Here is a 19296-nt window from a genome sequence, read left to right as displayed (position 1 = left end):
CTCGCCATAGTGCATTTGTTGACTGCAATGCTTGCCGGACTTGTGCAGCGAGAAATTTCAGCGCATATTTAGCCTCGAAAACTTCTTACATAAGTGAGACCATTTATTACTGCAAATATACAAAGTCGATATCTAAATCCCACAGTGTGCAATACCATTCACTTCACTAAAGTAGCTATTTGTTATGCGCGACTCACTGCAAGACTCTTTTCGCACTGCCTGCCAGGGCAGAAAATAAGTGCAAAACTAAGAGATGTAGTAAACTGTCTACTCTCGTCGCTGCAGGGCACATTCAGAAATTTAGTATATAATTTGCTCTGGAAGAGATCGCTAATTTCCGTATATAATTGCAATTAATAACATAAACAACTTGATTTACAACATGGCCTCGATGAAGCAAATTATAATGCGCATATTAAATAAATATCGGCAGTTTATCAGTGGTTTCACGGACGAGACAGACAAAATACAATCAGTTTTAAAATATAAGGGCAAAGACATGGGATAAATAGGAAGATATGGTGTTATTAGAGTTTTGTGTCGAATATTGGTGTTGAAAGGAACTGAGAAATAATTTGTAAATATTTTTAGTGACTTGCTAGCCGAAAGACTTCCTTGTCTTAGCAAATATCATGATATACATGTGGATATTAAGCTGTGTTCTGATCAGTGATTGTTCTTACCACGATGTATATTGTGCTGACTGTTGAAATAAAATATCTTGAAATTTATGTCCAGTAAAACCACCAAGCATGCTCCACTCAACTATCTATGCTCCATTCTGTCTCAAAATTAACAATAAAACTTTAAAATATGATAGACGGGAAAGAGAACCTTGTGTTAGCATACCTTTAAAATCAGGAGAACAGTGTGGCAATAAAAACAAGCAGTGTCCTCTCAGGAGAACTGCACCATAAGAATATCGCACGTTCGACTGGCCGTGACGAATAGATCACAGCACCTCAAACACAGGCGGTGGTAACAAGCGATGTGTCACCACGCACTATCACGAACAAATTACTGGAAAGTGGGTCTATATCTTAAGTTTTTATGCGTCATATGACACCGACAATTCATCGTTGAGAACAGTGACAATGTGACGTTGACATTCCGCGATGTTCAGCTATGAGTGAAGTTTCTGTTCAATGTAATCCGATCGACGCTAATGTGACCCTGTGTAAAGTTCCAAGATGAGCGGTATGTGATATTCGGCAGTTAATCAGTGGTTTCGTACCACTTTGATTCGCGGAATCATGGTGTCTGGGGCTGTTGGAGACAACAGAACTGACTTTGTACATGCTGAAGGGAAGCTGGTTACTTACCAGTATGTGGTTAGAATGATAGGTCATTCTGTCAAACGTTTCACGACCGGGGTTCCACATGTTATATATCAGAAGGATTATGGAGGACCATATACAGCAGTTCAGTCCACATATACCTTGAAGAATGTATGGATCTTTGCCCCTGGTTTGTCACCTATAGAGCTTGATTGGGATACGATGAGAGTATGTTGTAACGTATCTACAACAAATAAAGCCTATGTTCGTCTGTGGAAATGGACTCGATAAGCAACTTGAACTACCAGTAATCGGAATCTCACCTGCATAAAACGGTGTTCATGTTGTATGAGTGTCAGTTTCACCGTCATTTAAGCCCACTTCAGGTCGTTACATGAAAAACTAAAATTAACGTGTGGATAAGCTATCTGACTCAGTATTTAAATATGAAAAACTACAGAAACAAATTAACCTGTAACAGTGAATACCTTAGCTGTCTGACTGTGTATCTGAATAAGAATTTGCGACTGACACAGAATCTGGTTTGTGCAAGGAATTTACTGGATTAGAGTACATGACATTTTGTGATGTGTCAGTGTCTCTGTTGTGGCCCTACGTTTTGCAATCACCTCTTTAGATGACTGCCTTTTTCCAAGCAGCAATTCGGGCAGCATGCAGCAGTAGCAGCTTTTATTGTTCCTAAGAATGAATTTAATACAAAGGAGTTCGCTTTGGTCCTTTCAGATTACGCTGATACAATAGCTCCCTACTCAGCAATCATATACAACCGCTCGCTCACCGATAGTTCCGTACCTACAGATTGGAAAACTGCGCAGGTCGCACCAGTGTTTAAGAAGGGTACTAGGAGTAATCCATCGAACTACAGACCTATATCACTGACGTCGGTTTGCAGTAGGGTTTTGGAGCATATATTGTATTCAAACGTCATTAATCACCTCGAAGGGAACGATCTATTGATACGGAATCAGCATGGTTTCAGAAAACATCGTTCTTGTGCAACGCAGCTAGGTCTTTAATCGCACGAAGTAATAGCCGCTATCGACAGGGGACCTCAGGTTGATTCCGTATTTCTGGCTTTCCGGAAAGCTTTTGACACCGTTCCTGTCATGAAGGTCACAGGTCGTAGTAATAGACGAAAAATCATCGAGTAAAACTGAAGTGATATCAGATGTTCCACAGGGAAGCCTCCTGGGACTTCTGCTGTTCCTGATCTATATAAATGACCTGGGTGACAATCTGAGCAGTTCTCGTAGGTTGTTCGCAGATGATGCTGTAATTTACCGTCTAGTAAGGTCGTCCGAAGACCAGTATCAGTTGCAAAGCGATTTAGAAAAGATTGCAGTATGGTGTGGCAGGTGGCAGTTGATGCTAAATAAAGAAAAGTGTGAGGTGGTCCACATGAGTTCCAAAAGAAATCCGTTGGAATTCGATTACTCGATAAATAGGACCCCAAGGCTGTCAATTCAACTAAGTACCTGGGTGTTAAAATTACGAACAACTTCAGTTGGAAAGACCACATAGATAATATTGTGGGGAAGGCGAGCCAAAGGTTGCGTTTCATTGGCAGGACACTTAGAAGATGCAACAAGTCCACTAAAGAGACAGCTTGCACTACACTCGTTCGTCCTCTGTTAGAATATTGCTGCACGGGTGCAAAAAAAAGGGCAGCTCGTTTTGTATTATCACGTAATAGGGGAGAGAGTGTGGCAGATATGATACGCGAGCTGGGATGGGAGTCATTAAAGCAAAGACGTTTTTCGTCGCGGCGAGATCTATTTACGAAATTTCAGTCACCAACTTTCTCTTCCGAATGCGAAAATATGTTGTTGAGCCCAACCTACATAGGTAGGAATGATCATCAAAATAAAATAAATCAGAGCTCGGAGAGAAAGGTTTAGGTGTTCGTTTCTCCCGCGCGCTGTTCGGGAGTGGAATGGTAGAGAGATAGTACGATTGTGGTTCGATGAACCCTCTGCCAAGCACTAAAATGTGAATTGCAGAGTAGTCATGTAGATGTAGATGTAGACGTAGATGTTTACTACTAAACAAATTGTAAGAAGGGATTTCATAAATTAATTCTATTTAAAACCTTTAGAAATCATCATGACCAATAATACATTGACAAGTATTAATAATGGCGAAATGTCTGACAACGACCTTGTAAGTATCAATAATGGCTGAGTGTCAGATCAACAAATTATTTCAATTTCAAAGTTACTTTACCATTTATTAACCACAGCATATTTATGAATTAGACGTGGAGAATAATTATTACTATTTGGAGGATAAGGAGGCTTAACTGACAAGCAAACCATGAGATTATTGCAAACTCGGACTAACAATCTCGAGCCTAACCATGCAATTGCGCTTTACGCTATGCTTCGAATTTTACCTTAAATTCCATCTTCAAGCGTAGCTTAGCCATCTAGATCTCTCCTGGTCATATTAATGAAATCAGGCCTTGAGTGCGGTAAGATCTGCCATCACCGACGTGGGGACAAAAAAAAAAAAATGTTAAAATTAACTGCTAAGGTCATCAGTCCCTAAGCTTACATGCTACTTAACCTAAATTATCCTAAGAACAAACACACACACACACACACACACACACACCCATGCCCGAGGGAGGACTCGAATCTTTACCGGGATCAGCTGCACAGTCCATGGCTTTAGCGCGTGAGGGCAATGTGACGTCTACTGTCTCCGAGCTCTCGATCAACGCTACTGAAATTTTAATCTTGCAGTGAGACCACGTCTCACAACAATGCTTAGAATCGCCATCCCATGCTTCGCGCTCAGATTGTTACTATCGATATCTGAGGGCTTATTTTTTCCATACAGAATAGCAGAATCTTACAGGATGCAAAGAATAGCCTTAAGTTGGCTATTTTGTTTTCGTTACTCAATGTAATGTTTCATCAATGTAATGGAGAGTTCTGACACACTCCTTACAATGTATAGTCTCACACCAATCTGCAAACATAAACTGACTATAGTTTATTCTGGCACATTTAGGAATTCCTCAACACCAGGGTAGCGTTTGCAGGTTGTTCGCTTCTATGGCGCAACGAATACAAGAGTATATACGTACCCATGGGAGGTAACTCATCATACTGATGTTGATGAAGGGCACTAGATTCGAAGAGAGTGAAACTACAATCACGTAACACCCGTTTCGTCAGTCACGTTATACACGTTTCCACAAAGTTTGATAAATATCAGACTGGTCCTGCATGACGTAACAGCTCCTACTGTCGTCAGCGTAGTTGCTCCATTGTTGGACGCTAAATTATTAAACTGCACTGAGCTATGTCGGCTCTTAGCGATAATGTGCGTGGTTACACCCTTTGACTGTTACCCAGCAAAGGCTTGACGCGGAGTGCCTGGGAAAGAATGCGTGGCGAGTTCCAAGCCTTCTACAAACGTGCGAGGCTCGCGTGGAGGATCTCTGCCCGGTGTCAGGGCCTATGTGAGACTGCCGAAGGGGGGCGAAGTCGGCAACCGTGCATCTTCTGAAGTAATCGTTGGGTCGCAAGGTGTAGCCAAACGAAGAATGGCTACCTGTTGCCGCTTGGAACTGCCCCGTTTCAACCAAAACGAACTAAACTCGGTGAGATCGTTTCAGAACATTGCCTTTTGCTAGAACGTTTCCTTTTGACATACAGTCCAGTCTGTTTAGAATTATCTGTCGGACTTTACTCCCCATTTAGTTGCAGCCACTGTTTTTTTACTTGGTGTTTGCTATTCATTCCAACAGACTTGAAGAGGTTTATTATTTGTTGTTTCATGTTGAACTGCTTCCATCCGTTAAGCTGTTCTTATTATCATGGTTTAGAATTAACGGCTTTTGCCTTAGGTTTAAATTAATGATTTATTAGTTTGAGTTCCGTGGTGATTGGGGAGATTAGATTTGAGTGGTGCACCTTTCCGGGTCTAGCTCATTGCTCATTACGTGCGTCCGGTTTTAAGACGCTATTTTGTGAATATTGTATCTCCTATTAGTCGATGCTGTACCTTTACTTACTTGTACAAACATCAAAAACAAGTTTTGCATCACCTCTGTTCAGAGAGTTCCGGAACCTATCCAGAAAATTGGAATAGAGATCAACAAAAACATCATTCCCACCTTTTATTTTTGCTCATGGAAACCACAAATTGCGTGCTGTACCACCACACAGCGAGACCCTCAGAGATGGTGTTCCAGATTGCTGTACACACCGGTACCTCTGATACCCAGTTGCACGTCCTCTTGCGTTGATGCATGCCTGTACTCATCGTGGCACACTATCCACAAGTTGATCAACGCACTGTTGGTCCAGATTGTACCACTCCTCAACGGCGATTCGGCGTAGGTCCCTCAGAGTAGTTTGTGGGTTACGTCGTCCATAAACAATCCTTTTCAATCTATCTCAGGCATGTCCGGGAGGGCTCATGTCTGGAGAACACGCTGGCCACAATAGTGAGCGATGTCTTTATCATGAAGGAAGTCATTCACAAGAAGTGCACGATGGGGGCGCGAACTGTAGTCCGTGAAGACGAATGCCTCGCCAATATGCTGCCGATATGGTTGCACTATCGGTCAGCGGATCGCATTCATGTATCGTGAGCCGTTACGGCACCTTCCATGACCACCAGCGACGTACGTCGTCCCCAAATAATGCCACCCCAAAACAGCAGGGAACCTCCACTTGCTGTACACGCTGGACAGTGTGTCTAAGGTTTTCAGCCTGACCGGGTTGAATCCAAACACGTCTCAGACGATTGTCTGGTTGAAGGCACATGCGACACTCATCGGTGAAGAGAACGTGATGTTGATCGCGAGGGGTCCACTCGGCATGTTGTTGGGCCCATCTGTACCGCGCTGCATGGTGCCGTGGTTGCAAACATGGACCTCGCCATGGACGTCAGTAGTGAAGTTGCGCACAGTTTGAATCGTAACACGACGTCCTGTGGCTGCACGAGAAGTATTATTCAACATGGTGGCGTTGCTGTCAGGGTTCCTCCGAGCCGCAATTCGTAGGTAACGGTCATCCACTGCAGTAGCAGCCCTTGGGCGGCCTGAGTGAGGCATGTCATCAACAGTTCCTGCCGCTTTGTATCTCCTGTTATGTCCGAACAACATAGCTTCGGTTCACTCTGAGACGCTTTTCCACTTCCCTTGTTGCGACCCTACCTGGCACAAAGTAACAATGCGAACGTGATCGAACCGCGGTATCGGCCGTCTAGGCATGGTTGAACGAAGACAACACGAGCCGTAAACCTCCTTGCTTGTGAAATGACTGGAACTGATAGACTCTCGAACCCCCTTCGTCTAATAGGCACTGCTCGTGCATAGTTGTTTACATCTTTGGGCGTGTTTAGTGACATCGCTGAACAGTCAAAGGGACTGTGTCTGTGATACAATGTCCACAGTCAACGTCCATCTTCAGGAGTTCTGGGAACCGGGGTGATGCAAAACTTTTTTTGATGCGCTTATTTGATTAGGCCTCCGTCATCAGGACTGTTTCTTACATGTTTTAATGTAGCTGTATTACGCTTGTACTAGACTTACCAGGAATTGTTGTTGGTTTTCATTTCGGAGGTGGGGTTTAGATTCTTTATTAGTATCACGAAAACTAGTAATAGAGAATACTCTGTTCACGCGTCACAAGAGGAAGAGGAACACTTGGAAAAGGCCATGTCATGTAGGAAGATTTCAGTTAGATTACATCATAGAGATTTCGGAATCAGATACTGGATTTTAAGGCGTACCCAGGAGCAGACATAGACTCACATCGCTAGGTTCCAGTGATGAAGGTTAGTCTGAAGTTTAAGACATTAGTCAGGAAGAATCAATACGCAAAAATGTTGGATACGAAAGTACTAAGGAATGCCGGGATATGGTGGAAGTTCTCTAAGGCTATAGATATAGCAATAACGAATAGCTCGGTAGGCAGTACAGGTGAAGAAGAATGGACATCTGTAATAAGGGCCATCACAGTAATTTGGAAGGAAAACATAGGTACAAAGAAGGTAACTGCGAAGAAACCACGGATAACAGAAGAAATACTTCAATTGATTGATGAAAGGAGGAAGTACAAAATTGTACGGGCAAAATCAGGAATAGAGAAATACAAGTCGCTAGGGAATGCCATAAATAGGATGTGCAGGAAAGCTGAAACAAAATGGCTGCAAGAAAAATGTGAAGACCGATATAATTGTCGGAGGGACAGACTCAGCAAACACGAAAGTAAAAACAACCTTCAGTGCCATTAAAAGCAAGGGTGATAACTTTAATAGCGCAACGGGAATTCCACTGTTAAATACAGAGCAGAGAGCGGATACGTGGATAGAACACATAGAAAGCCTCTATGAGGGGGAAGATTTGTCTGATGTGATAGAAGAAGAAACAGGAGTCAATATAGAAGAGATAGGGGATCCAGTATTCAAATGAGAATTTAAAATTGCTTTGGAGGACTTAAGATGAATAAGGAATAAGCTCTAGATAACATGCGATCAGAATTCCTAAAATCATTGGGGGAGGGGGGGGGGGGGGGAACTGGCAGCAAAACGATTATTCACGTTGGCGACATACCATCTTACTTTCGGTAAAGCATCATCCACACAATTCGGAAGACGACAGAAGCTGACAAGTGCGAGAATTGCCGCACAATCACTTTAACAGCCCATTCATCCCAGTTGCTTACAAGAATAATTGACAGAAGAATGGGAAAGAAAATTGAGGATGTGCTAGATGACGATCAGTTTGGATTTAGGAAAAGGAAAGACACGAGAGAGGCAACTCTGACGTTGCGGTTAATAATGGAAGCAAGGCTAAAGAAAAATCAAGACACGTTCATAGGATTTGTCGACTTGGAGAAAGCTCTCGACAATGCAAAATAGTGCCAGATGTTCGAAATTCTGAGAAAAGTAGGGGGTAAACTATAGGGAGAGACGGGTCATATACAATATGTACAACAGCGAAGAGGGATTAATAAGAGTGAACGACCAAGAATGAAGTGCTCGTATTAAAAATGGTGTAAGACAAGGATGTAGCCTTTCGCCCCTGATGTTCAATCTGAACATCGAGTAAAAAGAAAGGTTTAGGAGTGGAATTAAAATTCAAGATGAATGGATATCAATGATACGATTCGCTGATGACATTGCTATCCTGAGTGAAAGTTTTACATGATCAGCTGCACGGAATGAACCGTCTAACGAGAACAGAGTATGGATTGAGAGTAAATCGAAGAAAGACGAAGATAATGAGAAGTAGTAGAAATTAGAAGAGCGAGAAACTTAACATCGGAAGTGGTGGTCACGAAGTAGATGAAGTTAACGAATTCTGCTACCTCTGCAGTAAAATAACCAATAATGGACGGAGCAAGAAGGGCATCAAAAGCAGACTAGTAATGTCAAAAAGGGCATTCCTGGCTAAGAGAAACTTACCAATATCAAATCTCGGCCTTAATTTAAGGAAGAAATTTCTGAGAATGTACGTCTGGAGTACAGCATTGTGTGGTAGTGAAACATGGACTGTGGAGAAACCGGAACAGAAGAGAATGTAAGCATTTGAGATGTGGTACCACAGACGAATATTGAAAATTAGGTGGACTGATAATGTAAGGAATTAGAAGGTTCTGCGTAGAATCGGAGAGAAAGGAATGTGTGGAAAACATTGATAAGGGGAAGGGACAGGTTGATGGGACATCTGTTAAGACATGATGGAATCACTATCATGGCACAGGAGGGGGCTATAAGGGGTAAAAACTATAGAGGAAGGTAGAGATTGGAAATGTGTAACTTGAAGAACCTTGAAGAACAATCCACTTTTGTGAATTCTCTATTGTGTGTTTGATAAAAGTATTATATTTCAGTCTTTTAGAACTGTCTGTTACGGCGCTCTCTTGCCAAACACTGCAGAATGGCGCGTCCAGTACAGTGAACTGGCGCATGGTTTGAGTCCTGCCTAAGTTCGGCTGATTGGAAAGGAAGCTAATTGGACTTCTGCTGGCTTGTGTAATTGTATTGTAAAACTTTGAGCAGTCTTTTTTTTTGTGGCTTACGAGCACAGTGCTAGTTTATTTTAATAAACTGTTATTGTGCTAGTTATTGTTTATTTGACGGATTATCCGTACCATTCCCCACCCACCTAGCTCCCCAGCGATTTCATTCAATCTTTTCTGGGAGTTTTCCGAAATTCTTCATAATATTTTTCATTTCAGTCTGTTACGTAATTTGTTAGATGGTCAGTCCAACATTGACTGACGAATAATTTTCAGTTGATCGAGGACCATTCTGGGCCTTCGAGTATAAGGGACATTTTCCCACTTACTTGGGGCACCCACGTATTTTTACGCAGCGTAAGAACAAGAATTATCCGCTAACAATTCTGAATTACCTATCAGTCGGAACCTGTCTAGCGAATGAAACAGTTTACATAATCTTTGACGATAACAAACCTCAATGTCAAAGAGTAACGCGGCTGCTGCTGGTCGCCAGCAATATGCTAAACAAGAATATATTCTAACATCCTGTTTTAGGAATATCCTCTCTTTTGCTTTTTCTTGTCGTCTGGCTAGTTTGATGAGGCCAGCTAGAAATTTCTCTGTTTTTAGAACTTATTCAATGAAAAGAAGAAATTTCACCCTACGTCCACAATTACTTGTCCATTCCCCTACAATTTTTATATTCTGTAACTCCCTCTACTCTCGTAAGTTTTTCCCTGTGACTTAACGCGTCCTGTCATCACGTCATTTCGTGCCATCACTGTTTATCATACATTCCTTCCTTCGCCGATTCCGTGGTGAGCCTCCAAATTTATTATCTCATCAACCCACCTGATTTTAAACAATCTTCAAGCGCACCACATCTCATCCGCTTTGCCTCCTTTCTTATCCTATTCTCCCACAATATATGAGTCACTTCCGTACAACACTCTGTTCCAAACATATATTCTCAGAAATGTGTCCCTCAAATTAAGGTCTATTTTCTATGTTATTGGATTTGCTTTGGCCAGGAATGCCCTTTTTCCCTGTAATAATCTGCTTCTTATGTCTTTGTTGTGTGCTCCATCGTGTTATATTTTGCTTCTAAGGTAGTGGAATTCTTTAACATTGTGTACACCGAGGTCATTAGTTCTGCTGTTAAGTTTGTAGTTAATCTAATTTTTTTCTCATCCTCTTACTTTCGTTTCCGCCATGCTTACCCGCAATCCATATTCTGTACTCAGAGCACTATTTATTCCATTCAACAAATTGCACAGTTCTTGCCTACTTTCATTGAGAATAGCAATGTCATCAGCGAAACTTGTCATTGATATACCTTCACCTTGAATTTCATACCCTCTCTTCAGTCGTTCTTTTATATCTCCTTCGTTTCTTCCATGTATAGAATGAACATTAGAGGCGGAACGTTGCATACTGCCTTACATGTTTTCTAACGGAGCACTGAATTCTTGGTCTCCCATTACCATTGTTCCCTCTTCCGTCTTGCACATATGTTATCTTTCGAAAAGCCAGAGTTTGCCACATAGTTGACGTATACGCACGTAATAAGCTTAAAAATGAAGCACCAAGACGCTAATACGATAACGATCAATGGCACTTAAAAGTTTCTCCGCTGCCATTGTGTAACGGCGGCAAGGCGATGAGAAGCCCGGAGTCGTGGTTGGACCGTGTGGTTAGCTGTCGGTTGCGGTTGAGGTGCGCAGCGAAAGTGGTTCCTTGGCGTCGGCAGTCGAGCTACGCTTCGCCTGGCTACCAGAAGGGCCGCAGTAGACTTTAATTAAATTTCGTGGGCCGTGCAAAAGGGAAGTAACGTCTCGAGGGCAGGGCGATGAGGGCGTGCCGGTGTTCTCAGCGGTACCTCCGAGGGTAAGTAATTGTATGAAAGTAGGAGGTATGGTTAATTGCCACTCGATCCATAGGCCTGCTGCGAAATGACGCGAATTACCAACAGCAACAAAGAAGAAATGCTGTCTGTTATTTTCTCCGACCACTTCACACAACTTTCACTTTCTAAAATTTTCTTTCTACTCTAGAAAACATAGAATTTATGTTTCTTCCACTAGCAAACATTCCTGTGACACTGAGCGACACGAGAGCATCGATAAAGTATTTGTCCTATTTTTTTCTTCAGCTCCTATCCGAGAGCGTCTATATTCATATCTTCACCTTTACTCCGAAAGCCATCTTAAGGCGTATAGCAGCGGGTACTTTGAGAGTCACTGTCGTTTCATGCCGTTCCTATTATGGTTTCGCGGGAAAAACTATTATTGTTGGTAAGGCTCCGCGAGAGCTACATCTCTATCATTTTAACAACCTTCTCGCGAAAAAGACATAGGAGGTAGTAATACATTAACAGATGCTTGTAAGAAAGTAAGTTCGTGGAATTCTAACAATAAAGGACGACGTGATGCACAGTACCGCCCCTGTCGTGTCCACTGTACAAAGTGACAGAACATCACTGTGAAGGTTTCGTGTTTACTAAACCAACCTGCGACGAAACAAGTTGCTTGTATCGTCTCTATCTCGTCAATCAGTCTTATATGGTAATGGTCCCAGTCTCACATAGCAGCAACGTCCAGACACCCAGTAGAAATAAAACGTAAACTTAGAAATATGTGGAATCAGGCGATGGAGACTGATTACGCTCGCCCTTTCAAACTTGAAGAAATCGAATCTGCGGTCAAGAATATCACATCAGGGAAAGCACCAGGATATGACGACATCAACCCCAAATTCCTAATAAATGCGGAAAACAGGCAAAGTTCTGGCTGCTCAGATTCATCATCCATACTGGCAATCTACCCAAAGAGTTCAAACAATAAAAGATAATAACAACCCCAAAACCAAGGAAAGTAGCAAATTTACCTAAGAGCTACAGGCCTATTGCATTACGATCAGTAGCATACAAGTTACTTGAAAGGCACGTCTACAACAGAATTTCTCAGAAAATATTTGACGTAATATCAACCACATAGGTAGGTTTCAGACCAAAACGAAACTGTGCTGATCATATTCTCTTGCTTACAACTTATACTGAAGCAGGATCTCAAAGAAAGCTTAAAACCTCTGCTGCATTCACTGATTTATCAGCCGCCTACAACACTGTCTGGCGAGAAGACATGATCTATAAATTACTTCGTGCGATCCGGTGAAAACCAACAGCTCGTTTGCTAAATCACATGCTGAAGGACAAAACATTTCAGGTTATCAGAACAAAAAGTCAACAACGGACTGCCACAAGGATCGATACTTGCACCACTCCTTTTCAGCCTATATATCGCAGACATGCCCGTCACAAGGTATAAAAAGCATGGCTCTACTGATGGCTGGGTACCCTCAACATTTAATGAGCATATACCCAAAATGGCAGCGAAATTAAAATATTATACAAAAGCACTGTGAAGCAACATGGGGAGCATTGGCCTCTGTCCTACGCTCATCTCCTCTGTGTCTAGCCTTCTCGATTGCTGAGTACTGTGCTTAACAGTCCTCATACTCATAAAACTGACGCTCAGCTCAATAACTCAATGCGAATGATCGCACGAGTCATCAGATCTACTCCTGCGGAATGGCTTCCAGTACTGAATCATATACCATGACCAAATTTGAATCATATAAAAGCACACGCGAGTGAGTACAAGAAGGTCTGGAGCAACAGTAACCTGTCAGTACTGGAGCACATTGAATACGTCACAAATATACGACTTCGATCCATAAGACCCCCTGTCAAAATGGCAATTACAGCCATGGAGGAAAAATTCAGCTTGACTAAAGCCTGGCATCAACAATGGACCACAAAGCAGAGTAACGAATTCCATGCATTACCAAAAAGCCTCCGCATTTTGAGTTAGCACGTTAAACCTAGTCAACTCTGGACAGAATACGGACCCAGCATGGTAGAAGGGCCTATTTACTGCATAAACTGTGCAAGAAAACGACGCCTTTCTATGAATGTTGTGAAATCCAAACCATAAAACACATCATAGAACAATGCCCTCGGTAGCTTGTGAACGGAAACTTGAAGATTTCCTGATGGCGAATCCAGAAGCACTAGCCCATATCGATACATAAGATGTTTGTTTATAACTATAATTATTTCAGTTTTTGCTAATTGTATTGCCACTTGTGTTTTACTGGCGTATGCTAAATAAATAATAATAAATAGTCCCAGATTGTTGTGCAGTATTCAACTATAAGTCGGACAAGAGTTTCGTAATTGACCTGCACTATGAAATGACTTCATTCTCTGTGATTTTTCCCAGTGAACCTCGGTTTGGCATAACCATTTTCTAAGATTATTTTTATACATTCGTTTCACTTTAAATCGCTCCTTTGCATACTCACTAATATTAATTAGATGTGACAGCCAGGAGTGACTGTTAGTCGATTATGTAACCTTGCAATAACACTTTTACCTAGTTATCAACAGTGATGTATATTTCATGCAGGTATTCCTTCATTTCACTACAGTTTTCTAACATTGTGACTCCTCCATATACAACAGCACCATTCGCTAACAGACTGTCGGAGCCTCCGACATTATGCACTCAATCATTTGCATACAATGGTGTGCAAAACTTAAGGACGCAAGTACACATGACGTGTCACTGCCAAGTAACACTGCTCAAAGAAACTTGGACTACTCACAGACAGAAGGTCTACAGCATAGCAAAGAAGGTAACTGAAAGTAATCCGCAGTGAGATGAACAGAAATGACAATTTTATTCAGCTACACTGCAGTCACCGTGAGTCGTAATGGTCCTCTGGACGGGACGTGTTTGTTAACGGGTTGTGTTATAAACAAGAACGGCAATGAATGCTCTGAAATGTGCTTACATGTGGGCCATTAAGTTGGTAAGAACTTCGGTGGTGGGGCGTTCTATTCCTCCACTAGCGCGGTTGACAACAGGTGGACGGTTATTTGCGTATCTGGACGTGCTGCAACAGCTCTCCGCATCGCCACATACACGTACTCTATGGGATTTAAGTGGGAGGACGGGTAGGCCCGTCCGTTCACGAATATGCTCTGTTCCAAGAATTCCTCTAATTGCCCAGTTCGGTGCGGTCGCGCCTTGTCATCCATAAAGATGCCAACAAGGAAAAATGTACCCCTGAGAAAACGCGCATGACGAAGGAGTACAGTGTCACAATAGCGCTGACCGATGACTGTACCTTGTTCAAAGATTGGAGATCAGTATGTCCATGCTATATTATGCATCACTGAGCTACAACACTTGGACCATCAAAACAATAATGTTCCGCTGTAGTGAACGTAACCTCCGAAGGTGAGAAGAGGAAACACTGTCGAGCATGATCGTTTTGGTGGTGCAGGTGTTGTGGTGTGACGAGGCATGACGTTGCGTGGCAAAGCTGACCTCCAAATCTTTGAACACGGCGTACTCGGTGCTGAACGTAATTCTCACACTGTACTCCTTCCCAGTGTTCGTAGCAACGGCTCTGTTCTGGAAGGTCAAGAATAGTGGGTGCTGCAAAAAGATACATTACATTGCTGACTACCGTATCTTCTACATGAAAAATTATGGAATTATGGAGAGAATTTTAACTTACGCATTGGTATAGAACGCATTTATTTTCAACAGAAGTGTCATATTTTACAAGGGTACGTCTTTCCCATACATTCAAGCACAAACTTAGAGCAAATTTTACAATAACGTTATGAATGGCATTTTTAATTTATTTTTGAGAAATTGTGAAGTGTGTGTATCATCTTGGTTACTAAAGAATTGTTAACTTCTTACTTTCAGATATCGATCTGCACATAGCTGAGAGCAAGCGATGTTGATAAGCGCTCTTTGGCTTTGTTGTTACACCGTCTCTGCCTGAGGACGCTCACAGTGACAGCAAACGTTAAAACCTGCGAAGGTCCCAGCGATGATCCTCCCCACTCTACCTCCCTGCGACACTCACCCCGCCCTCACCTCACCCCCTATAGCTCGCTCTCGACGGCTTTAAGCTCATGTCACAGGGAGTATACTCGGGGTGCGGTGGGTAGCAGACACGGAATTGAATGGTCAGAAACTTTTATCTGGAATTGATTTGCTAAATAGTGAATACGTATTTGCAGGAAATGATTGAATAAGAAAATGGTGACAAAAGCTTTGAAAAGATTTTTGTGAAGAATTCAGATTCAAGGTAAATTCGCGTCTTTGGAAGCTTACGCGTAGTTAGGACTTCGTTGTAAAATCAGTTGCCATACCGAGATTTGCTTTAAACATTATTTCATGGGTTGCCCATAGCTAGAGAAATCCATTCTTCTTCCCCACATATAAGTAACGTAAATGTTAATGTCGTGTGACTAGGGCCTCTCGTCCGGTAGATCGTTCGCCGGGTGCAAGTCTTTCGATTTAATGCCACTTCGGCGATTTGAGCGTCGACGGGGATGAAACTATGATAATTGCGACAACACAACATCCAGTCCCTGAGTGGAGAAAATCCCCGACACAGCCGGAAATCGAACCGGGCCCTAACGAGTGACATTCTGTCGCGCTGACCACTCAGCTACCGGTGTAGGACGTATGTTATGTGAAACAACAGTAATCATTTTGGATACGTTAATCTTTTGTGTAAAGTTACTTTCTTTTTAATAATCAAGCAGTTAAAATTGTTTCTAAAACCAGTTGTTTTCGTATAGCGTCAATACTCCTCACGAACCTGGAATTGACTTTATAAAGCAGTTCTTTACTGTAAAATTCTTTTAAAAACATAATTTGTTGAACATTAGTATCCAAAATTATTCCGATACAAGTGTTACTACTATCGTCATTGCACGTGGCGGTACAGATGCATTTTAATTTAGTTTCGCTGATTGCTGTGCTCCACTGTTGAGAGAAAACTTTTACTGAGCCGAAGTAAGTGCAAGAATAGTTCATGGCCATAGTCATACGGTAACGGTACACATACAGATAAATGTCATTACACAGTTATTCTATGATTAGGTCAGATAGTTTCAATTTGTAAGTTTATTTTACACAAAGTACGTTTCAGTCAGCAGTGTGAGAAATCCGTGTGTGAATCATTTTTCGTATTCAGACTTTTGTTCCCCATGTTGGGTATGTGAATCAGCAGTGAACTTTATTTAATGTAATTTGGATAACTTGTTGAGACAAAATGTAGTGGTTCATTTGGTGTGTAATTTTTATTGGTTTATTTTGACGCCGGCCGCTGTGGCCGAGCGGTTCTAGGCTCTTCAGTCCGGAGCAGTGCGACTGCTACGGTCGCAGGTTCGAATCCTGCCTCGGGCATGGATGTGTGTGATGTCCTTAGGTTAGTTAGGTTTAAGTAGTTCTACGTTGTAGGAGGCTGATGACCTCAGATGTTAAGTCCCATAGAGCTCAGAGGAATTTGAACCATTTCTTTTTTATTTTGGAGTATTTTTGAGGTGTTGAAAACTGTTCACTCTGACGTCTGGCAACATATAGCTCATCACTGGACTGCGCAATACAGGTCACAAGTATTCGCATTTTTCAGTAATTACTTTCACGCACTTACACTCTACACTACAGATATAGAAAATTTGAAGGCAGAATACTTACGAAATGTTAAATGAGCCCTCTACTGGATGCACGTCAGACAACCAGACGATAGCCATACCCGTCCCATACATTTGCGAGAACGTCTTAACTTGCTGCATTCATTGCTATTGCTACGCGGGTTACCAGTTCACGCTAAGTTTTATAGTGGGGGCACTTGAACGGAGTCCTTTACAAACCTCTCAAAACGAAGTAAGGAACACAAACCGTGAGGTGAGCCGACCTAAGAATCATGTGAGGTCCGTACGGCTGTTACTGCCTATCGGATATTAAAGCATCTCTTTCTCTTGCAGGCATATGCCTGTGTGGCGGTGTTCCATTTTGTGGAAATACGAACTTTTTGGCATGTTCTTGAACTTGCGGACGAATCCTGCCACACCTTCAACATATTCATCCAAACAGATGATTCATGTAACAAAAGAACTTGTCGTACCGGACAGACCCCTACAGGCAACCATATGAAGCGGCAAGTTAGAAATGGTGCCAAAGTAAGCCTGTAGTTGCTGTACGTAATTTAAAAGTCTTTACAAGTCCCTGTCTTCTATCATGTGGAACCTACAGTTTTGTGCACGTGGTGAGTCTATTGAACAGCGCAACCTCCTCTCACTCTGGGGCGAAAACTGCTGTGTTTGAATAATAACAATAACCGATGAGTAGCGAGCACACCAGAGACTTTGCTATCCCGTCACTGGGTGACGGATTTCGCGGCGTCACGATAGTGAGGGCGAGAGGGTGGCACGCGATGAGACGGAGAATTATACTTTGCTTGGCATGCTTGGTAGCGTTTTCTAGCTCTCAGTTCTGGAGTATTAGGTTGTGCTTCCAACGAATTGCAACCAATGTGTATGTCCCAGGTGAGATGAGGTGATGGCTAGACTGCCACTGGCTGTTGCACTGCCTGTCGAACGAAGTCTACAGTCGAGCCAGCCACAGACCCTAGGTGCGGGGTCGGGGGACATGCTATCAGTGATCGGGGTGCAGTGTGGCTATTGAAGATGAGCATTCATTCTAACTGAAGGCAGTGTAGGAATACCACCAATGAACTAAGATCCTATAGAACCTGGTGAACAAGAACTTGTTTAACGTCAACTAAGTGCGAGTGATTCGCTGAAGAGCCACTACTCGCAGCCGGCCTTCGGTAACTAAAAAGTACTAGAGGCCGTAAACACAATATTATATAGGTATTTTTGTGTGACTGGAACAATCTTATATTATAGATACGTGCTGCAGAAGCTCATAAGTCGTTTTTAAGGGCTACAGGCCAAGTCTGGCTTTGATATCAGTCCTCTGTGAACAGTTAGCAGTTACCTTTCCATACGCATGAAGATCTGTATGTTCAATTGCGTGCGGGGTATTGTCTTAGGGTGCCGCCACTGTATAGTTATTCGTTTTGCTTGTTATGACCGTGCTCTCTTGTGATGTAGTAAATTGGGTTGCTAGAGTGTTATTTTCTTCTTTTTTTTAAATGAATTAAGGAACTATGAACGATGTTTCCCGAGATTTGATCACTCACTTAATATAAAGAAGGAAATTATTTGTTTATAATTGAAATGATTCTTCTGTTTGTTAAGTTTAGAAAAAATGCGTAATTTGGAAATAATGATTTTGGTTTCTTTTAAGCTTATTTCTAAGAATGTGTTTCACACTGTGCGAAATTTCCATTGTTAATAAGTCTTGGAATTAAATAAATATGGGAGACAGTGTTTTACATCATATGGTCTAGTCCTACAGATCTCTGATCTATGCACTGCTAAAATTTCGGTAAATATGAAAGATTAAAATTGCATGTTGGACAAGGTACGGGGTCGTCTCTGTCACCGGTACCCACAACGTTGCACTACAGCTCACACACAGCTGGAAAGTGATATATTTATTCAGGAACAACGAGATTTGGTCGTCATGTGTTTTAAGACTGCCATCACTCATTCCTTGGTCCATACTTTTTTACTCTTAACTATTCTTAAAGAAAATTGTTTAGCAGCCACATCTCGCATACTGATTTCATTCATTTGTCATAACTCATTCGCCAGACCCTCTCCAGAAATTTAGCACTTACCAACCACACGCCCAATATATCCGGCTGAGTATAGAGCACACGCAAGACATTTTGCCTGCCTGCTAAATTTCTAATACTGCTCGAGTCTTATGATCGAAATGTGTCAAATAGAAGAAATTTGTATGCTAGTTATGCCTGCTAAACAGTTTCATTGCCAACAGTCGCTGTCGCCTCTGCTAGAGATGCCCTCTTGTTAAATATTCGTCACTGAACATAAGTGTAACAGCTACTCAGAAACCTCAGACAAGGATGTGTACTATTTGTTAAACAGAAAATATGTGAGTGCGAAACTATGGAGACTGTAATTAACTGAAACGTCGGACAAATGTGGTAGCAATGTCAGAGTAACAGTAATTTTATTTCTAGCTAAATTGAGAATGATAACTCTACGAGTCGGTTTGGAA

Source organism: Schistocerca cancellata, chromosome 1 (genome assembly GCF_023864275.1).
Source record: "Schistocerca cancellata isolate TAMUIC-IGC-003103 chromosome 1, iqSchCanc2.1, whole genome shotgun sequence".
Classification (NCBI taxonomy): Eukaryota; Metazoa; Arthropoda; class Insecta; order Orthoptera; family Acrididae; genus Schistocerca; species Schistocerca cancellata.
The sequence above is the reverse complement of the archived record's forward strand: the minus strand, read 5'-3'. Positions refer to the sequence as shown.